This window comes from Rattus norvegicus, chromosome 3, assembly GCF_036323735.1.
Source record: "Rattus norvegicus strain BN/NHsdMcwi chromosome 3, GRCr8, whole genome shotgun sequence".
NCBI lineage: Eukaryota > Metazoa > Chordata > Mammalia > Rodentia > Muridae > Rattus > Rattus norvegicus.
The window spans coordinates 22,050,825-22,072,138 of NC_086021.1; the positions used below are offsets into that span (position 1 = coordinate 22,050,825).

The following is a 21,314-nucleotide window of genomic DNA, read 5'->3' on the forward strand; positions in this document are numbered from 1 at the left end:
ACAACGACCACACCCAGCTTCCTTTTTCCAGTTGTTTTGTTTTGTTTTGTTTTGTTCTGTCTCCCATGATCTGTGAAGGGACAGCCTGTATCTCTTAAGCTGAGAAGGACCTGAATACATAGCCCTATTTTTATTGAAGCAGGGAATGTTGGGTGCTCCTACCCTAGAAATCTATCAATCTGAGCTTCTTCAAGGTCTGATCAACATGTGAGGAATTAACCCAGCACCATTGGTCACAAATTCATTTTTTCAGTATTTTTTTTCATTTATTGAATATTTTTACTTACCTTTCAAGTGTTATTTCCTGTCCTGGTTCCTGGACATAAGCCCTCTATCCCATCCCCCTCCCCTTCTTCTTCTTCTTCTTTTTTTTTTTTTAATTAACTTGAGTATTTCTTATATACATTTAAAGTGTTATTCCCTTTCCCTGTTTCTGGGCAAACATCCCCCTAATCCCTCCCCCTCCCCTTCTTTATGGGTGTTCCCCTCCCGATCCTACCCCATTGCCGCCCTCCCCCAACAATCTAGTTAACTGGGGGTTCAGTCTTAGCAGGACCCAGGGCTTCCCCTTCCACTGGTGCTCTTACTAGGATATTCATTGCTACATATGAGGTCAGAGTCCAGGTTCAGACCATGTATAGACTTTAGGTAGTGGCTTAGTCCCTGGAAGCTCTGGTTGCTTGGCATTGTTGTACATATGGGGTCTCCAGCCCCTTCAAGCTCTTCCAGTTCTTTCTCTGACTTCTTCAACGGGGGTCCTATTCTCAGTTCAGTGGTTTGCTGCTGGCATTCGCCTCTGTGTTTGCTGTATTCTGGCTGTGTCTCGCAGGAGTGATCTACATCCGGCTCCTGTCGGCCTGCACTTCTTTGCTTCATCCATCTTGTCTAATTGGGTGGCTGTATATGTATGGGCCACATGTGGGGCAGGCTCTGAATGGGTGTTCCTTCAGTCTCTGTTTTAGTCTTTGCCTCTCTCTTCCCTGCCAAGGGTATTCTTGTTCCCCTTTTAGAGAAGGAGTGAAGCATTCACATTTTGATCATCCGTCTTGAGTTTCCTTTGTTCTAGGCATCTAGGGTAATTCAAGCATTTGGGTTAATAGCCACTTATCAATGAGTGCATACCATGTGTGTTTTTCTGTGATTGGGTTACCTCACTCAGGATGATATTTTCCAGTTCCAACCATTTGCCTATGAATTTCATAACGTCATTGTTTTTGATAGCTGACTAATATTCCATTGTATATATGTACCACATTTTCTGTATCCATTCCTCTGTTGAAGGGCATCTGGGTTCTTTCGAGCTTCTGGCTATTCTAAATAACGCTGCTATGAACATAGTGGAGCATGTGTCTTTTTTATATGTTGGGGCATTTTTTGGGTATATGCCCAAGAGAGGTATAGCTGGATACTCAGGCAGTTCAATGTCCAATTTTCTGAGGAACCTCCAGACTGATTTCCAGAATGGTTGTACCAGTCTGCAATCCCACCAACAATGGAGGAGTGTTCCTCTTTCTCCACATCCTCTCCAGCATCTGCTGTCACCTGAGTTTTTGATCTTAGCCATTCTCAATTGTGTGAGGTGAAAGCTCAGGGTTGTTTTGATTTGCATTTCCCTTATGACTAAAGATGTTGAACATTTCTTTAGGTGTTTCTCAGCCATTCGGCATTCCTCACCTGTGAATTCTTTGTTTAGCTCTGAACCCCATTTTTTAATAGGGTTATTTGTCTCCCTGCAGTCTAACTTCTTGAGTTCTTTGTATATTTTGGATATAAGGCCTCTATCTCTTATAGGATTGGTAAAGATCTTTTCCCAATCTCTTGGTTGTTGTTTTCTCCTAACCACAGTGTCCTTTGCCTAACAGAAGCTTTGCAGTTTTATGAGATCCCATTTGTCGATTCTTGATCTTAGAGCGTAAGCCATTGGTGTTTTGTTTAGGAAATTTTTTCCAGTGCCCATGTGTTCCAGATGCTTCCCTAGTTTTTCTTCTATTAGTTTGAGTGTATCTGGTTTGATGTGGAGGTCTTTGATCCACTTGGACTTAACCTTTGTACAGGGTGATAAGCATGGATCGATCTGCATTCTTCTACATGTTGACCTCCAGTTGAACCAGCACCATTTGCTGAAAATGCTATCTTTTTTCCATTTGATGGTTTTGGCTCCTTTGTCAAAAATCAAGTGCCCATAGGTGTGTGGGTTCATTTCTGGGTCTTCAATTCTGTTCCATTGGTCTATCTGTCTGTGTCTGTACCAATACCATGCAGTTTTTATCACTATTGCTCTGTAAGACTGTTATCCATTATATAAACAAACTGAAAGAACAAAACCACATGATCATTTCATTAGATGCTGAGAAAGCATTTGACAAAATTCAACAACCCTTCATGATAAAAGTCCTAGAAAGAATAGGAATTCAAGGCCCATACCTGAACATAGTAAAAGCCATATACAGCAAACCAGTTGCTAACATTAAACTAAATGGAGAGAAACTTGAAGCAATCTCACTAAAATCAGGGACTAGACAAGGCTGCCCACTCTCTCCCTACTTATTCAATATAGTTCTTGAAGTTCTAGCCAGAGCAATCAGACAACAAAAGGGGGTCAAGGGGATACAGATCGGAAAAGAAGAAGTCAAAATATCACTATTTGCAAATGATATGATAGTATATTTAAGTGATCCCAAAAGTTCCACCAGGGAACTACTAAAGCTGATAAACAACTTCAGCAAAGTGGCTGGGTATAAAATTAACTCAAATAAATCAGTTGCCTTCCTCTATACAAAAGAGAAACAAGCCGAGAAAGAAATTAGGGAAACGACACCCTTCATAATAGACCCAAATAATACAAAGTACCTAGGTGTGACTTTAACCAAGCAAGTAAAAGATCCCCTTCTTCTATAATGGTGTTCTCCATCTAATTTGTCCCCCACCCCATATACACCTACACAGGGGGATCCAGCCTTTGCAGGACCAAGGGCCTCTCCTTCCATTGGTGCACAACAAGGCCATCCTTTGGTACATATGCAGCTGGAGCCATAGATCAGTCCATGTATAGTCCTTGGGTAATGGTTTAGTCCCTGGGAGCTCTAGTTGGTTGGCATTGTTTTTCTTATGGGTTTGCAAACCCCTTCAGCTCTTCCAATACTTTCACTATTTCCTCCAATGGGAAGGCCAGTCTCAGTTCAATGTTTGCTGCTAGCATTCACCTCTCAAGAGGCAGGACCACCAAAATGCGATGCTTCATTCCTTGTTAAAAGGGAGAACAAATATATTCATAGGTGGGGATATGGAAGCAAAAGGTTGGAACAGACACTGAACAAATGATCATTCAGAGACTGCCCCACATGGGTATATAGGATATATATATATATATATATATATATATATATATATATATATATGTGTGTGTGTGTGTGTGTGTGTGTGTGTGTGTGTGTGTGTGTATGTGTGTGTGTGTTTGTGTGTGTGTGGGTACACATATACATATATACACATATATATATTGCAACCAAAAGTAGATAAGATTGATGAAGCTAAGGAGTGCAAGAAGACAGGAGCCTGCTATAGCGATCTACTGGGAGGCACAGATGAACCATGTCAATTATAGAGGTGAATGCTAGACACACACACAAACTCACACACTCACATAGAAACACACACAAACGAACACATACTCATACAAACACATAAACACACACACATATATATATACACATAAACACACACACATACACACACATAAACACACACACATACACACATACATATACACATATAAACACACACACATACTCACACACATACACACACACTCTCACACACCCAAACACACATGTACCCTTACACACATAGATCCACACACACATATACTGAAACACACGCACACAAATACACACACACACCCACACACACTCACACCCACATACACCCAAAGGAAAACTAAGTTTTTATCCAGCAGGTTTCCTGTTCAGTGAGGAATTAGTGGTAGCTATGATGTGTACAAGTCTCTTAGACTCCAGCAGGCTGTGCTGTCCTGGCCTGTACTTATTTCCACTTCAGAAAATCTTTCTATGCAGATACTTGCTGGTCCTACTTGAGTTACAAACTTTGCACAGATAACCTAAACAACACAACACCAAATTCCCCAGAGAGAGGATTTGAAGAAAAGCCTTCAGTAAGCTTCATGTTGACTCATCATAGGCCCCTCACTAAAACTACCCTGCTTCCTTCATAGAAGAGCTTGGAAGCATCAGAGGAAGAGAGTGACTCATGGTCAGTTTTCAGGAACTTTTCAAAACATTATAGTTCACGTGATATTAAAACAACCTCAATATCAGTCAGAAGGAGAATAGTGAAATAAACGACAGTGACTTTTCTGAACTACAACTTTCTGTACAAGACTGAGAGGGAATCTAGCCTGAAAGAATGCCAGGCCAACGATATAGTCAGGAAAACAATGTCAGCAGAGGAATGCACTATAAGATTCCATGGAAGATCATGGTGAAGCCAATAAGACAAACCAGAATCTTCAAGGGGGATACCTCTACTCAGGTAAAGTGAAGAAATCTAATCCTTATTTTTAAAATAGCTGAATGGCTAAAGAATGTGTTGAGACAAATAAGAGAGGGGGCTCTACCTGGAACTGGACAAGTGATGCAAAGACTGCTGGCCAGCACAAAACAGGAAGCTGAAGGTTTGCTGAGAGACCTAGGCTAAAAGGTCTAAGTTAGGTCTAAGTTAGAGAATGACTGGACAAAATCAGATGTCATTATGTGGCGTCCCCGAATACCCACAAATTATAGGTCACCACAGCAATGTACACACACACAAACACACTCACACTCACACACACACACACACACACACACACACACACACACACACACACACACACTCACGAAAAATCAGACGTCGGCAGAAAACAATGAAGTTTCCATCCTGTTGGAGGAACAACATAATATAGACTATTCAAAGCAGTTATTTTAAGAATTTCTACTCAGCTATTTTTCTCTAGAGGAATAAAAGGGCCTAGATAGCACTCTTCTTGATGAGAATGGGGGTATATATGGATAACTTTGTTCTTGAAGTCTCAAATCTCTCAGGCCAATTCTCTGCGTTTGAGAACCCCTTTCCACATCCCTGCTCTTCCAACCAGCTTCAGAGTATAAGGACAAGATATGAACTCTCTAGCAACCCTCAAACAAAACAGGACTGACATGCTGCTACTCAGGCTCTGTCTGGTACCCAAGATTTAGGAAGCATGAAGAGATGGTCTTGATATACAGGGAAACGGGGGAGAAAGAACAAATCCACCAAAAGAGGACAATGAGAACCATTTCTTTAGCATTTCCACCAGGCTCTCCTCCCTGCAAACTACTACCTTCCTGGAATCTCACAGGATCCCTGTAAAGAAAATGAGCTCCAGGCTTTTGCTTCATCCCTCAAAGCCCTGTGCAAGTCTAAAGAGGGGCTCCCACATAGCACCCTCCACACATAATGGCATATAGTGCTGTGATGTGTGATCAACCTATCTCCCTTAATAAACTGCAGATTCTCAAAGAGCAGGACCATTTGCTTTCCAAACATGCAGTTTCTTGAAAAAGGGCTATCTCAACAGAAAGCCTTGTAAATGATCACATAAATGAACACTTGGATGGGACATAGGTCAGTACATGTAACAGTAATGGACAGTTACATTGGTTTGTTTAAATTCATGATAAGACATGAGGACAACCTGTCCCTGAGGCCTAGCACTACCTGCTGTTGCTTGGCTCTGGGGACACAGATGTAATTGCTGGCCTCCTCACAGAACCTCTTTGCTTTCTCATAGGATGCTGGCAGTTTAGTCTGCTCCACCAGCAGTTGTCTGTTCTCATTCAGCAAAATCCTTACATTGTTCTTCAATTGAATCCATTCACACAGGAGCTGGAAGTGCGTGTTGCTGAACCACAAACAATAAATGTCAAATCCCAGGAAGCTTCTATTTGCCTGTCACTCCTGCAAGTAAAATCATCCTTTCAAGGGCCCTCATCTCCAGACATCAACAGGCTAGAGCCACAGTATACAAGTTAGCACCAATTAGAGGAGGCCAAATCCAGAGGCCACATTCCCTGTGAATCAAAGTACTTCTGAAAATCCTGACACTAAGATGTTTTATATACATCAAGGTAGAAGAATTGGACCATATGGGTGCTCATATGTCCATAGTATGCTAAAACCATCTGCAAGTAGAGGGCAAATACACTCTGAGGGATGATAGAAGACCTAATAGCTATACAATCTTTGCATGTGTATCTCATGGATCACAGAGAACCTGTCAGTGTCCTAGAAGTTGAGAGTTGATTGATATTCCCATCATGGTGCAAATCTTTTCTATGTAGAGGAGCGATCGTTAATGGGGAAAATAACAATTGGAGGGTCTTCTAAACTCTTCACATGTAGGACCACTGAGTCCTAAAGTTACAAATCCAAGACCCTGTGCCAGGAGGCAGACTTTCCTGTTAAGAGTCAGACACTGTAGAAGCAGAGCCCTGACTTTTGTTCAAAGTCATACAGGACAGAAGCATTCCCTGCCTAGTGCTGGGTTCTCATCTCTGTCAGTGACTCACCGGTAGGAACTATTCACTTGTATGAGCTCCTTGTACCTCTCCATGGCATCACTTACTGAGTTGGTCACCATTTGCACAGCCGTCATTCTCATCTCATGTTCGGATGGAAGTATTAGCAATTCGAGATCCAGCCTGTCTTAGGGCAAGGCCCAAGGAACAAATAACTGTCTGAATTCATGATTTCAGAATTAGGTGAAATGTAAATAAGAAATATCCATTAAAAAATTCAAATTTAAGAGTGGGGAGGGAAGAATGTGGCAAACACAAAGACCAGAGCAAAACCACAACAGTGAGACAACAACAACAATTCTTTAAAGGAAATATTTCTATGCAAATCAGCAAACATTTAGGACTATTTAAAAGGCTGTGGAGATATGGTTCTGCAAAGACCCCTCTGTACTAGAGTGGGTGGAGCCTGTGAAATGCCTGTTTAGGAATAACAAATGTCCAGAATTTATTATCACAATCACCATTTCTAGGTCACAATAAACGGTCCCTGATAGCTAAAAAAAAAAAAAAAAGTAAAGTCAAAAAATAAATGAAGTTCAAATCAGGCAAAAAAAGATTACCTGAAATCAGACTATTGACTTGATTACTTAAAACCAATTTATGGCACATACCTGCTCCTTTGAACTGTGTCCTATTTGTGCTGATTAAACTTATTATCCTGAGCACAGGACAACAGAGCCAGGTTACCAGGTCCAAGGAGCTGACTGTCAAGAGTTGGCCAGGTAAGCATGAAGGCATTGACTAATTCTGTAAGAAGTTTCCTCCAGTCTGTGCCACAGCCTTGGGTCAAACAGATAGTTATGATGACATTTCTTTTGTTTTGAAAGCAGGGATTCTCAAACCTTGTTTCCTATTGTTACATGAATTCCCAGAGGGCATAACTACTTTGACAGGGAAGAGGATTTGTAACCCCTCCTTCCCTCAGGAGAGTCCTATCTACCACCAAAGTAAATAGAAGGTGCAAAGAGTTCTGTTGGTCCATGTGGGCTTCCACACTATGATGACCTGCAAACTGTCCATCAGACAGATCCTCAGATCCCATCAAAGGTCCCAGTCTCCAGGTCCTGAGCAAAACACCCGGAAATACGTTCATATAAATACATACCAACCCATATACAAACACAATTAGAATGCCAACTACTTCCATGGCGATGCCATAGAATCAGTGTATAGTGAACAAAATCAGAGTAAATGAGTGATGGCATGCTGGCATTTCATTCCCTCACTTAGATGCATCAAGTCTAACCAGGTCCTTCCAGCTATTGACAGAACTTATGCTAATCCAAGGGGCTCAGGGTCAAGTAAAAAGGAGGTTGACCCTAAACACACAGCACCTAGCTTATCTCACAAGCCAATGCCTGCCAAGGCTCCTCAAAATCCAGGATGAGAGGTGAAACTCTCTCGTGATATGAGGAAATCTTGGGTTAGCAGAGAGAGAGCACAAGACAGTGAAAAGGTTACTGGGCATAATGACTACCTGTAGTCCCAATCATCATAGATATAAAGGTCCAGGATTTGATAAAGTTCATGCCTCTCGAATTTACACTTCTGGATTTCAAATTTGAGTTCCTCCAGTTCCTTTAGACGCTTCTCTTGCTTACTGATGACATTTGGGGATGATGCCCTCCTACCAAAACCTGTAGATAGATAAGTGAATTTGCATATTTGATGGCCCATGGGAGGAAAAGAGCATTCTGAGTCCCAAAAGGAGGTTGAGGAAGAGGAAATGGTAGAGACTGGGTGAATGCCTGAAACAGCAGAAAAGCTTTCTTCGAGCTGGGTTCTTTTTTTTTTTTTTAAGATTTATTTATTTATTTTGTATATGAGTACAATGTTGCTGTCTTCAGACACACCAGAAGAAGGCATCGGATCCCTTTACAGATGGTTGTGAGCCACCATGTGGTTGCTGGGATTTGAATTCAGGACCTCTGGAAGAGCAGTTGGTGCTCTTAACCACTGAGCCATCTATCCAGCCCTCGAGCTGGATTCTTAAGCTATGACCCTCTTTCCAACCTCTAATGCCATACATGTGCCAAGCTCACTATTATAGAACCTCTCGCCCTGAAACGTATAACCTGACTCAGACATAAACATGTGGGACATTGTTATGTCATATCAGATGTGGTGCAGATAAATCCTGGAGTTCATAATGTTTAGCACCATCAAGCTCTAATCATATGTGTTCCAGCCCAAAGTATCTAAGACCTAAACTCATGACTAGGGGTGCATCTTTCCTTGTTCTTGTCATCAGAGACTTATGTAACCTACAGTAATCTAGAGGACGAAGTGCTTTAACTCCCAACCGTGGATGGTCACATTGTTAATCTCACAGTGCCTTCCTCTGCCATTCATTGACACAAACAATTAAAAAGCTTCTAGAAAAGAAACTGAAGGCTTACCAATTTCTGACTTTCTCTCAAATTAATGATCAGGAACTCCTGACTCTTGGTTTGCCTTTGAGAAATCCTAAGGCTCATGCTTGTAAGGCCTAGTCTTAGAAGGCACATCTCAAACCTACCTCCTCAAGGAAGTTCCCCAACTCTGCCCAGGACTCACCAAGCCTTCCCCAGAATGATTTCATCCTTCCTGTTTTACTAGACAGGAGGTCAGCTTCCTTCTGCCTTGGTGTGGTCTCTCCTTGATCTCCACTCTCCCTCCAAATAGCCTGAGCAGCTGGCAAAACATGCCTGTTTGTGAGCCCAAAGGGAACTGAAGGAATTTCCCAAAGGCAGTTGGTGTCACCACAACACAATCACAGAAGATTCAAGGGATCTCTTAGATACAATAGATTGTCCAATGAAGGGATTACTGATGATGTCACTGGGAAGTTCTATGGCCTACCTGCTAACTAGCTCTCCCCAAATTGATCAATTTCTGTGGGGGCCCTTTCCTGCAGTCTCTAATGTGTCACCAGAAATACCGTTTGGCAACCTCTATTCCAAAGCTAGATATTTCTCTCTGCTTCACTAGAAGTCATCAATGCTTTTGCTGGGGAGAATGGCTTACAACCCTGAATTGGATAAGAGATTTTTCTTAGCACCCAAATCTCTAGGGACCATGGATGAGGGAGATTTTTCTTAAAAATAAATCTACCACCTTAGACAATGGATGTGATATACATTTCTATTCCCAAGGTTTTCCCTTTTTCTGGAGGCCAATATCTTTCTTCTATACTTAGATTGTGTAAAACCTGGAAATATTTGCTTACTGTGCAGTCCTTCACACCTTGACATTCTTTCATTTACACATTCATGTATTCCACAAAATCAATGGTCTTTAATCCTATTTTTTTTTGTAATAAAACTCCCTTTTCTTGGGAATATAGGGAACAACTACAGGGTATATATAAAATTATAAATTTCTGTGCCTTTTATATACTAAGTTGGACATCCTCACTTTTTGAAACACAACAAGACAATTAAATTGGACATCAGTGAGCAAACGTCAACCTGGACCTTGTGTTACTACATTGTAACGACATAGCCATCACTTCTCCAATACCATTCTTCCTGAATTTCCAAGTCCTATCATAAGGATATTGTGGGCTGCACTGTGATCTTTTACTCATATCACACATAAAAATCAGGAGGATGGGCATGGACTGGAAAGGCCTAAGGTCAGGTTAAACCTCAATTTTAATGGGTCCATAAGTTCAGGAGGGAGTCCATTTGGCATTGTTATATATGGATTCTGTGTTCTTATCCTAGGTGTTGTAATGCCACCTGAATGTGTGCTATAATGCCACCTAACCTCACTAATGTCAGAGTGAAGCTCATGTATGACTTTTGTGGGATTAGCAATGCCTTTTACTACCATCTCCATTTGTACAACATCACTATGCAAAGCTAAAAACAGAGGGGTGGAGATTGTGGAGTCCTTGGAAGTTGAGGGTCTTTTCTTTTGATTAAGGCACATATTTTTCCTATGTAATTTTTTCCCTTGCTTTTTCATTAATGATGGGTGACATCTTTCCTGGCCTGACATATACTGGGAACCAATTTTTGGATTACCAGAGCTTCTATTTTAGATATGACAGGCCCACCAAGGGTCCTACTGCATACAGAAGGTATGAATAAGTCCCAGTTGCTGGAGTAAGTTCAAAAAGTCTGTGACAACAAAGACCTGATTGAGAAAACAAGAGACAAGCTGTTCATCAAGATCATAGTTGTATGATAGTAAGAAAATGTGAATAAGGCATCAGGTGAAAAGATCAATTAGGAGGTCATAGGCCTAGAAGGGGTAGCTTTTGCTCTCAGCGGAGCTGCCATTCTTTCACCCATTCCTTGACCTCTGCCACAAGACCAAACAACTGTCTGGCCTTACTCAAAGACCTGGCAGGGCTTCTCCCTGTAGAATAGGAACTGCAGAGTCCTTGAGGATCCACTAAGAGGTCTCCTCCACACAGGTTCCTTGTTGTCAAAGGAAAATATTCCTGCAGAATCCTGCCATGGCAGTAGGAATTTCAACTAGGCTGCTCTTAGGTCCAGCTCACTGGATGCAGGCCTGAGGCCCAGCAGTATCTGGGGAAAGAAGCAGCACACGCTACCTCACAGCTCTCTCTTTGTTGGATGCAACTGCTAGAACTGTAATAGGATTTTTGTTTCTTCGTTTGTTTATTAGAAATACCTACAAAGCTGGTTAAAGTTGCAACATGCCTTTAATACCAGCGTGCAGAATTTTTTTAAATCACTGTTTTATGTTTGGATATTGTTTTTACTCCCCTCAGCAAATATCTCTGTGCTTAGAATGTTAAGCACATGCTCTGGAGGGACCTATTATTCAAGTTAGGCAAAGCTTTTGTTCTTACCAACCAGTCCACAGATGATGCCATTACTTACTTTCAAATAAGAAAACAGTCATAGAGAGGTGAGTTAATCTGTAAGCTATCACAGAAGAAACACATCATGACTGTGGAATGGCACCCCAATCTTTTGCATTTCCTAAGTTCTTTTATTTCTTCTTTTTATTTTTGACATTTTTATTGGATTTTGGGGGTATATTCATTTTTTTTCAATCCTCACAGGTATCCTTTATTCCTCTCCTCCCATTTACAAGTAGGAATTTCACCTGTAATTGTTAGTCCAGATAGTTTGGTCTATGGCTTAGATATCACCTTGGCCTGTTGCCTTAGCATAAGCTGTGTTAGAGGCAGGCTCAATGGTTCAGGACTGAACAAATAATAAATTCCACTACATCTGGATTCCTAGCCTCACAGTCAGAAAGGGACTATATTTCTATTCACTATGGGAAAAAAAAAAAAAACAGACCCAGTTCATTAACAAGTAAAAAAAAATTCTCAAATTTATTAAAGGGTTTACCATGGTCATACAGTTTTTCAAATACCTGGCATTCATCGTTTTTCAAATCCAAAAATTTCTTTCTTGTTCACATTTTCTTTTTTGATTATTTCTTAGTTTTTTAAATTTTTTTTAGATTTAATTTTTAATAGATATATTTCCTTATTTACATTTCAAATGTTATTCCCTTTCCAGGTTTCCAGTCCATTTTCCCCCTCCAGCGCCCCCCCCACCCCATCTGGGTCTTTCACTTGTTTCGTTAAAATATCCGAAAGATAATTTATATTATTTGGGCCTATTGTGAAGGGTATCATTTCCCTAATTTCTTTCTCAGCCTGTTTACCCTTTGAATAGAGGAAGGCTACTTAATTCTTTGAGTTAATTTTATACTCCAACAGTTTGCTGAATTTGTTGATCAGATTAAGTAATGCTCTGGTGGAAGTTTCGTGTCACGTAAGTATACTATCATATCATCTTCAAATATTAGTATTTTGACTTCTTCCCTTCTAATTTGTATCCCTTTGACCTACTTTCATTGTCTGATCGCTATAGCTAGGACTTCAAGTGCCATATTGAAAAAGTAGGGAGAGAGTGGGCTGCCTTGTCTAGTCCCTGATTTTAGAAAACCTGATTTTCCTTCAAGTTTTCTCAATTTAGTTTGATGTTAGTTACTGGATTGCTGTATTTTGCTTTTACTATGTCTAGATATAGGCCTTGAATTCCTGATCTATCCAGGACTTTATTCATGAAAGGGTATTGAATTTTGTCAAATGATTTCTCAGCATCTAATGAAATGATCATGGGGTTTTTTCCATTGAGTTTGTTTACATGGTGTATTTCGTTGATGGATTTCCATATATTAAAACATTGCTGCATTCCTGTGATGAGGCCCACTTGATCAAGATGGATGATCGTTTTGATGTGTTCTTGGATTCAGTTTGCAAGAATTTTATTGAGCATTTTTGCATCAATATTCATAAAGGAAATTGGTCTGAAGTTCTCTATCTTTGTTGTATCTTTGTGTGGTAGTTGTGGCTTCAAGAAGGGACTTGGTAGTGCTCTGTCTGTTTCTGTTTTGTGGAATAGTTTGCACAGTATTGGTATGAAGTCTTCCATGAAGGTCTAATAGAATTCTGCACTAAACCCATCTGGTCCTGGGCTCTTTTTGGATGGGAGACTTTTAATGACTGCTTCTATTTCCTTAGGAGTTATGGGGTTTTTCCATGGTTTATTTGTTCCTGATTTAACTTTGGTATCTGGTATCGGTCTAGAAAATCGTTCATTTCTTCCACAATTTCCAGTTGTGTTGAATATAGGTTTTTGTAGTACAATCTGATGAGTTTATTTAATTTCCTCAGATTCTGTTGTTATGACTCCCTCTTCAGACCTCACTTTGTTAATTGGCATACACTCTCTGTGGCCTCAGGTTAGTCTGCCAAAGCGTTTATCTATCGCATTGATTTTCTCAAAGAACCAGCTCCGGGTTTTGTTGACTCTTTGTAGAGACCTTTTTGTTTCTTCTTGGTTGATTTCAGCCCTGAGTTTGATTATTCCCTGCCTTCTACTGCTCTTGGGTTTATTTAATGCTTGTTCTAGAGCTTTTAGGTGTGCTTTCAAGCTGCTGACATATGCTCTCTCCTGTTTCTTTTTGCAGGCACTCAGAGCTATGAGAGTTCCTCTCAGTGCTGCTTTCATTTTGTCCCATAAGTTTGGGTATGTTGTATCTTCATTTTCACTAAATTCTAAGAAGTCTTTAATTTCTTTCTTATTTCTTCCATGACTAAGTTGACATTGAGTTCATCTTCCATGTATATATGGGCTTTCTGTCATTTTTGTTGTTATTGACGACCAGCCTTAGTCCATTGTTATCTGATAGGATGAATGAGATTACTTTTATCTTCCTGTATCTGTTGAGGCCTGTTTTGTGACCGATTATATGGTCAATTTTGGAGAAGGTACCATGAAGTGATGAGAAGAAGGTATATACTTTGGTTTTAGGGTGGAATGTTCTATAAATATCTGTTCAATCCATTTGTTTCATAACTTCTGTTAGTTTCTCTATGTCTCTGGTTAATTTCTGTTTCCCCCAACTGTCCATTGATGAAAGTGGGGTGTAGAACTATTATTGTTTGAGGTGCAATGTGTGATTTGAGCTTTAGTAAGGTTTCTCATGGTTTAGGGACACAACTGCTATACAACTGACAACTATAGCAATCACCCAGAACATCTGCACAAAACCCGTGACGGTAGGCCACATGAGGATGAGTGGCTTTCAAAGTTCATCATGATTTTTGGTAAGATCTTCCTTGTAATTGATGGCTTGACTTCCCACAAACATGTTCCAGTTTTGTAGAATCTCCTCCTTGGTTAGCATCTCATCCTTGTTTTTGTCTGACTCATACACCAGACGCCGGGCCTCAGCCCCTGCATGGTCATAGTTGTGAGGGAGGATTCAGTGGCGAATCTCATCCTTGTCTAGCTTCCCATCCTTGTTCAGATCTGGGAAATCATTGAACTGCTCCCATTTGGACAAAACCCAGTCTGGCTCAGGGGCATTGTCCTCGTGGGAAAAACATGTCCACAATATACTCATCCTGGTCCACAAGTCCTTCCCTGTTCTTGTCGATATCCTCCAGGGTTTCCAGAACTACAATCTCCTTCATATGTTTCAACTCCTCTGGGTTCAGAAATGCAATGAATCCCTCTCGAGTGGCTGTCAGGTTGCTGTCAATGTCTGAAGCCTTAAACCTCCTCTCATCTCATGGAGGCATTTTTTTAAAGGTGTGAAGATCAGAGCTATCTTGGGATTCAGCAAGGTTTCCCAGGTAGTAGCCAAAAGTAGACTGCTTGTATTCTTCCCAGGAGATTTTTTCGTCTATGTCCCTATCATAATCCTTCCAGAGTTTAGCCACATTATGGTAGATGTATCTTTTTTGTACCTGTTTGATCCAAACTTTCAGCTGCTCAGTAGTAACAAGGCCGCCTCCATCACTGTCAATTGAATCAACAATTTTCCCCAGCCTCTCCTTGCTCTCATCCAGGCTTAGCTATCAAAGTTCTTGGAGTCCTCCTTGCCCAGGAAGACCTCATGATCGTACAGGAAGCTGTGCTTGTCCTCTGGTGGCCACTGGCCCAGTTCTGAATCGGGACAAACTATGTGCTCCTTGCTCATCATGCTCTTGGCCCTGAACGCCAGCACCAGTGCCAGCAGCAGCCCATGGAGAGTCCCAGGATGACACCTGGCACCAGAGTGACGAACAAAGGGAGGCAACAGGGAAGTAGGGGGCTAGCAGCAGCTTATCCGCTGTCCCCTACCCAGAGAGGGCTTTTGTTACATTTCAAATGTTATCCCTTTTGCTGGTTTCCCATCCATAAAACCCCTTATGTTACCACACCCACACAACCACCCAGGCCTACCTGCCTCCCTGTTCTGATTTTCCCCTACACGGGGGCATCAAGCCTTGATATGACCAAGGGCTTCTCTTCCCATTGGTGCCCAACAAGGCCATCCTTTTCTACATATGCAGCTGTAGTCATGGGTCTGTCCATGTGTACACTTTGGATGATGGTGTCAGCCCTGGGAGCTCTGGGTGTTCCTTATTGTTGTTCTTATGGGGCTGTAAACCCCTTCAGCTCCCTCAATCCTTTCTCTTACTCCTCCATTGAGGACCCTGTTCTCAGCTAAGTGGTCGGCTGTAAGCATCTGCCTCTGTATTTGTCATGCTCTTTAGTCTACTTTTTTGAACAGATCACCACAGAAGAACAAAGATGTATTGTCTTGGAGTGATGTTGTATCGACAAATAGATGATTTCGTACTTCTTAATGATGATTGTAAAAGAATTCCTAAAATTAGATTAGTAATTCAAAGCCCGTTTATAATAGGACTGCTATTATGTTCTCTCTGATAATCAAAATTGTATTGAAAACTCTTCCATTCTTAAAGTGTCATGAGTAAATTGCTTCTGCAATACCAAGCGGGCATCTCCAAATTAGAGCCCATTCTAAGAGCATATAAACCAATTAACCAAAGTTCATAAAAAGAGAATTAATGACTTACTATAGGTGCAAGGATCGAACATAAAAAATTGACTGGATTTGCCTATAGGTAATTTCACTTACTCTTTTCTCACAAAAATTACAGTTTTTACTCTCCACGAACCTGTAGAGCCAGTGACTGATGATGACAGTTTATCCTGATAATTACTCTTAATGGATATGCATGTAAATATTCTCTGTTGTAAACTTATTATTCAACTTATGATTTGAATTCGTGTGCAAACTTGTGGTGAACTTTTTACCATGTGATGATGTATTCCGAAAGATATACAAATGCTGAGGACAAAGAGAGAGAAAGCTTTTTACACAGAACTGAACCAAACAGGACAGAACTCAAGAAGAACTTAGAAGTAAAGGTATAGCGTTGAGAATAAGGCCTTGAGAGTAAGGAAATTATTGTGACATAAGAGCAAGAGGAAAGGAGATAAGAAGAGTGCAAAGAGAACTTTTTAAGCGAACTTTTTGGAGGCAAACTTTTGTACAAACTTTTAGGAAAACTGAAGAACTTATATATAAATGTTAAAATCACTGCTCATCAGCCTTCAGCGAGTCTCACTGGCTAGCCTCTGCTCTTCAGTCAGGCTCAATGGCTAGCCTCTGCTCTTCAGCCTTCAGCGAGGCTCACTGTCTAGCCTCTGCTCTTCAGTCATGCTCACTGGCTAGCCTTTGCTCTTCAGTCAGGCTCACTGGCTAGCCTTTGCTCTTCAGCTAGGCTCACTGGCTAGCCTTGCTCTTCAGCTGGGCTCACTGCCTAGCCTCTCTTCTTCAGCTGGGCTCACTGGTCTATGGGGTCCTAGCACATTGCTTAACCATCTGCTCATGACTGCCTGACCACACTGACCACCTGACCGCACTTATTTCTTAAAGCTATTCTCTAGAAAGAGCACAAGAAACCAAAGAGAAACACCACCGGGACCTTTTCCCATGGGCTCCACTTAACCTTAAGTACTTTTGTTACTGCTTTAAAAAAGTGAAATACAATTTCTGCTATTCATATGGCCAAGAGAGCTGTGCAGTAGTCGTTGCTTTATGGAATTTGGTGCTAAATCAAAAGATTCCTTTATTCTATTACAATGTTATCTGTATGTTGTACGATGTATCTTTAGAAAACACAACACTAAATTCCTAAAATTTACATGTTTAAGACATCAGCTCATGGAGAAACATAACTGCTTACCTATCTAGACTGACCTTTTTTGCTATATTGCAGGTATAATCAAGTTTCTACACTACTTCCATGATTTTCAAGAAGGCTTAAGACAAAAATAACTTGAACATAATGGCCAGAAAGGGGATTCTGTCAAGTTGTCTTATGTGGGACAAGATACCAAAATATGACTGGTAAACCTAAAACCATCTGTTCCCAAAACTAACAGAACTTATAGAAAATACATACTTTCTTACCATTCCTCTGCCCTGATGGTTAAGTGATTTATTGAGCACCTACTATGATCTTAGCACTGTGCATCTAAGGGTGAAATGGTGAATAAAAAACTTAATAAAAAGCTTCATTAAGGAATAAAGAAAAATGAAACATAACTTTGAAACTCAGATTCCATATAAGCAACACTACGATTTCTTAACTGGTGATTTCTGAAAATTTCATCATTTTTTACATGGGCTTCAATAGTAATGATACTCAGTCTCGATTTTGTTAGTCGCAAATATGCAAGTCACACTTCTTTCTTGGCTCCCACAACTGTCAACGGGAACAACACTGTCACTGTCCATTGTGCTTCCCTATCAATCCTGCTATGGATGGTATAAATTCGAGTCTTTTAAATGTGAATACAGGCCACCAAAAATCCTTGAGGGCAAATTACACAAACCGGTATATTCTCTAAAACATTCACATAGGATTTTACTGATATCACAATGCAAATTCACCAAAAATATTTAACCAATAAAAGCAGAAATATTGAATAGGTCTACAAATAGGATCGATAGTCATATATACTTGAAAACAACTATCATGGGAACAAAGGATGTACTAGGAGATAAGATACATCACTAAAAGCTACACAAGCAGTAAAAAGGACACTACATTTCTTGGTTTAAAAGTTAGGTGATGGGAGTTGGGGATTTAGCTCAGTGGTAGAGCACTTGCCTAGCAAGCGCAAGGCCCTGGGTTCGGTCCCCAGCTCAGAAAAAAAAAAAGAAAAAAAAAAAAGTTAGGTGATACACTTGATCTTTAAAGACAGGCAATGAACTTGATCTTGAAGCTCTCCAACTGTGCCCTGTCCGCATAGAAACTGAAGCAGTAGATGACAAGGCTAGATGCAGTTTTACAATGGCCTCTTTTTTTTTTTTTTTTGTAAAATATACTTATTTATACGTTAGACAATGCAGCTGTCTTCAAACACACCAAAAGAGGGCATCAGATCTCATTACAGATGGTTGTGAGCCACCATGTGGTTGCTGGGATTTGCGCTCAGGACCTCTGGAAGAACACTTGGTGCTCTTAACCGCTGAGCCATCTCTCCAGCCCTCACAACAGCCTCTTACACGGCATCAAAGTGCTCTACTTCACTAGATGGATCCAGGGTGATAACAGAGAAACGTTCACAGTTCCTGAGCACTTCTGAGTTCAAATACCTCCAGCGCCAACTCTGTGCTGTTGGCACATTCTGACCTGTATCCTAATTGTTGTCAGCCACAAAAAGGACAGGTTAGCACCACACAGTATTCACTGCCCTATTCTAAAAACCCTTTCGATTCTGAAAAAGCAACATTCCATGCTTGCTCCATATTTGAGGAAGCCAAATGGTTGGTCTGGCTCAAGGCTTTCCTTTTCTTAGCTTATCAACTTTCTTTTTCCACTTCTTGTCACAGGAAATATTTTTTTATGCTGCAACTACACGGCAATATTTGAACGAAACCACCATAAACTCTGGGTGTCACCTCCTGAAATTTAAAATTCACCTAGCAATTCCTGGCCTTCTAAACAGCACCATGGAAAATAAACGAAAACAAGCAAAACCATTCCAAAGGCACTTGCTGATCTGGAGGCCTGCTCATAGCAGGTAGGAAAGAATTAAATTATGCGGAGCTGTAATCTCTCAGAGCTTTGCAGGCTAAAAAAGAGGGAATCTCTGTTTCTGTTCCCTTTCTCCAAGTAATTGAAGGAGGGGTATTTTACATCCTCCCAATACAATCCCTTGCAAGGCGCAACCAATTACAAATAGATTAGAAGAAATCTATTAAATAATATATATATATTCATTGCCTGAGGTTTTAAGAAAATATATTCCCACGATCCCCGATTCCCGTTCTTTAACATACAATAGAAACTTTACAGGGAGCGCGCCACCAGGCTAAACTGCCTCTGAAAAGCCTGTCCTGCCCTGGGAGGTACAAGGCCATTTAATTCAAGTCAATCTAGAGAGAGGTGAGAGCCCCAAGTTGCTCTGGGGATGTCAGAGCACAGCTCTCATGCACACTCCAAATCACCTGTCCATTCTTTCTCAATGCCATGGGCTTTGCAATCCCTGCTTCAGCTCTCCAAACATCCCTGAATCCTCGCTTCCCCTACCCAATGGGCTCACTTTACAACGCCTCCTTCTGGCACTGCTTCCCCAGGGCTGGGAGAGTGAGTTCAAGAATGCCCGCGGGTCTCCTACCTACATTGATGCTGCTGCTCTGGCAGCTTGCTGTCCCTGGGGACCAGACCTGCGGCAAGGCTAGGGGTCTGTGCGAATGCCATGCCTCGAGGTACCCTGGCAGGACTGGCCCGGGCTACGTCCCTGGACACTCCGAGGCTGAGGTCACCATTGGAAACCCGCCACAGTCAAAGCGCGCCGGACCGTGGCCCAGGTGACCCCCAGCGCCGCTACCGCCCCCTTACCTGGCTGTTTCTTCCACTTTTTCTTTTCTTTTTTTCTTTCTCTTTTTGATCGCGACGTGGCGCCTGCAAAGAGCTCGCCTCCAGCAAGGAGGACATCATGCAGGCAGAATCACCTCTTTGGCCTGCGGCGATCGGAGAGGGAGAGAGAGTTTAGTCACTCTCAGAGGCGACCCCACTGCTGGCACATGTGAAAGAAAAACACGCCCAAGCACACGCGCCACTGCAGTCGCCAAAAATATCGCGCGCGCCGCTTCCCGTCAGGCCCTGCGCTCACCTACGAATTCCCAGTGCCTTAAGGTCCCACGCTCATTGAAGAGCTCTGTGTGCCCTCAGTCCAGGCTCATGCCCGGTGGAGCCGGGGTGGGGAGGATACATGCAGCCATTCCGCAGCACGGGCAACGCGGGGAGGCGCGTAACGCGGAGGTCCGGGCTCCACCAAGGCCCCTCAGTCCCCTCTCGTGGCTCTTCGGAGGCCCAGGCACACCATGATCTGCCCGCGGCCATCGACTGCTGAGCTGCACGCTGCCCCCTACAGGCTGCGGGGACCTGTTCAGGCTCCAGTGCGAGCATTGGGATTGTGTTTGACACTCTCCTAAACCGGCTCAGCAGGGCACAAGCCACCCCCACCTGTCCTCACCTGAAGGCATCCTGAGGGGGCAGCTAGCTCACATCCCACAGGCAGGCCGCAGGGCACCGGGCCATGGTCTTCGTTCTGCACCTTGTTGCCAGCCCCCCACTCACAACCCGGTCCCTTGCCATCCTGCTCCCACTGAACTTCCTCAGTGGAGCAAACCCATTTCACATACAGAAATCAATTCCTTATATGTCCCTGGACTGCTAAACCCAACAGGACAGAATGAAGGGGTCTTCCTGTAGGAGTTCTCTAAAAGTGATGTTTTCACTAATCACCTGCCACTCCTGTAGTGGACTCTAATCTTCTGCATTTACATGTCAATTAAAAAAATTGATGTTGCAACAAAGATTCTTCAACCCTTTCACTGAGAGCTCTGAACTGAGTAGGGGCATCCTGAGAGTCATACACCCAGAATGGGTTGTTGTTTTAGTTGTTTGTTTGGTTGTTGTTTATGGACTTACTGTCTAATTCACAATTGCCCTCCAAAATGAACGCTTGTCTAGTTCACTCTAAATTCCCAACAGATCGTATCAGGGAGATTTCGTTGAAATAAACTTGGGATTTAAATTAAAACCTTCCCCAAAGCATCTTGGCATATCTGTAACTAATGATGCCAGAGACCCAAGACCTGTACCAGGTTCTGATTGATCCCTGACCTAAGTACTTGTCTCCCACAAACTCCTGCTCACACGTGGTTTAGAAAGATACTGGCTCCACAAGCAGCCAACGGTTTGGTACATTGATATGGTGACAGGAACATGCAATTCTTGGCTCGCAACCGGATTTTTAAGCTCAGTTAAGAGGTTTTTTTCCTTACAAACAATAGAGTAAGCAAGTATTTCTCCTCCTTCATGCCTATGCCTCTTCA

The 21,314-nt window shown here is 41.9% G+C and overlaps 3 pseudogenes; 1 reads left to right on the forward strand and 2 right to left on the reverse strand.

The window, feature by feature from the left end:
• LOC134486030 (nidogen-2-like) overlaps window positions 1–21,314 on the forward strand; it is an 809,359-nt pseudogene that overhangs the window by 697,660 nt on the left and 90,385 nt on the right.
• Window positions 3,369–14,684, reverse strand: LOC134486043 (uncharacterized; annotated as a pseudogene).
• Window positions 12,005–14,682, reverse strand: LOC134486039 (reticulocalbin-1-like; annotated as a pseudogene).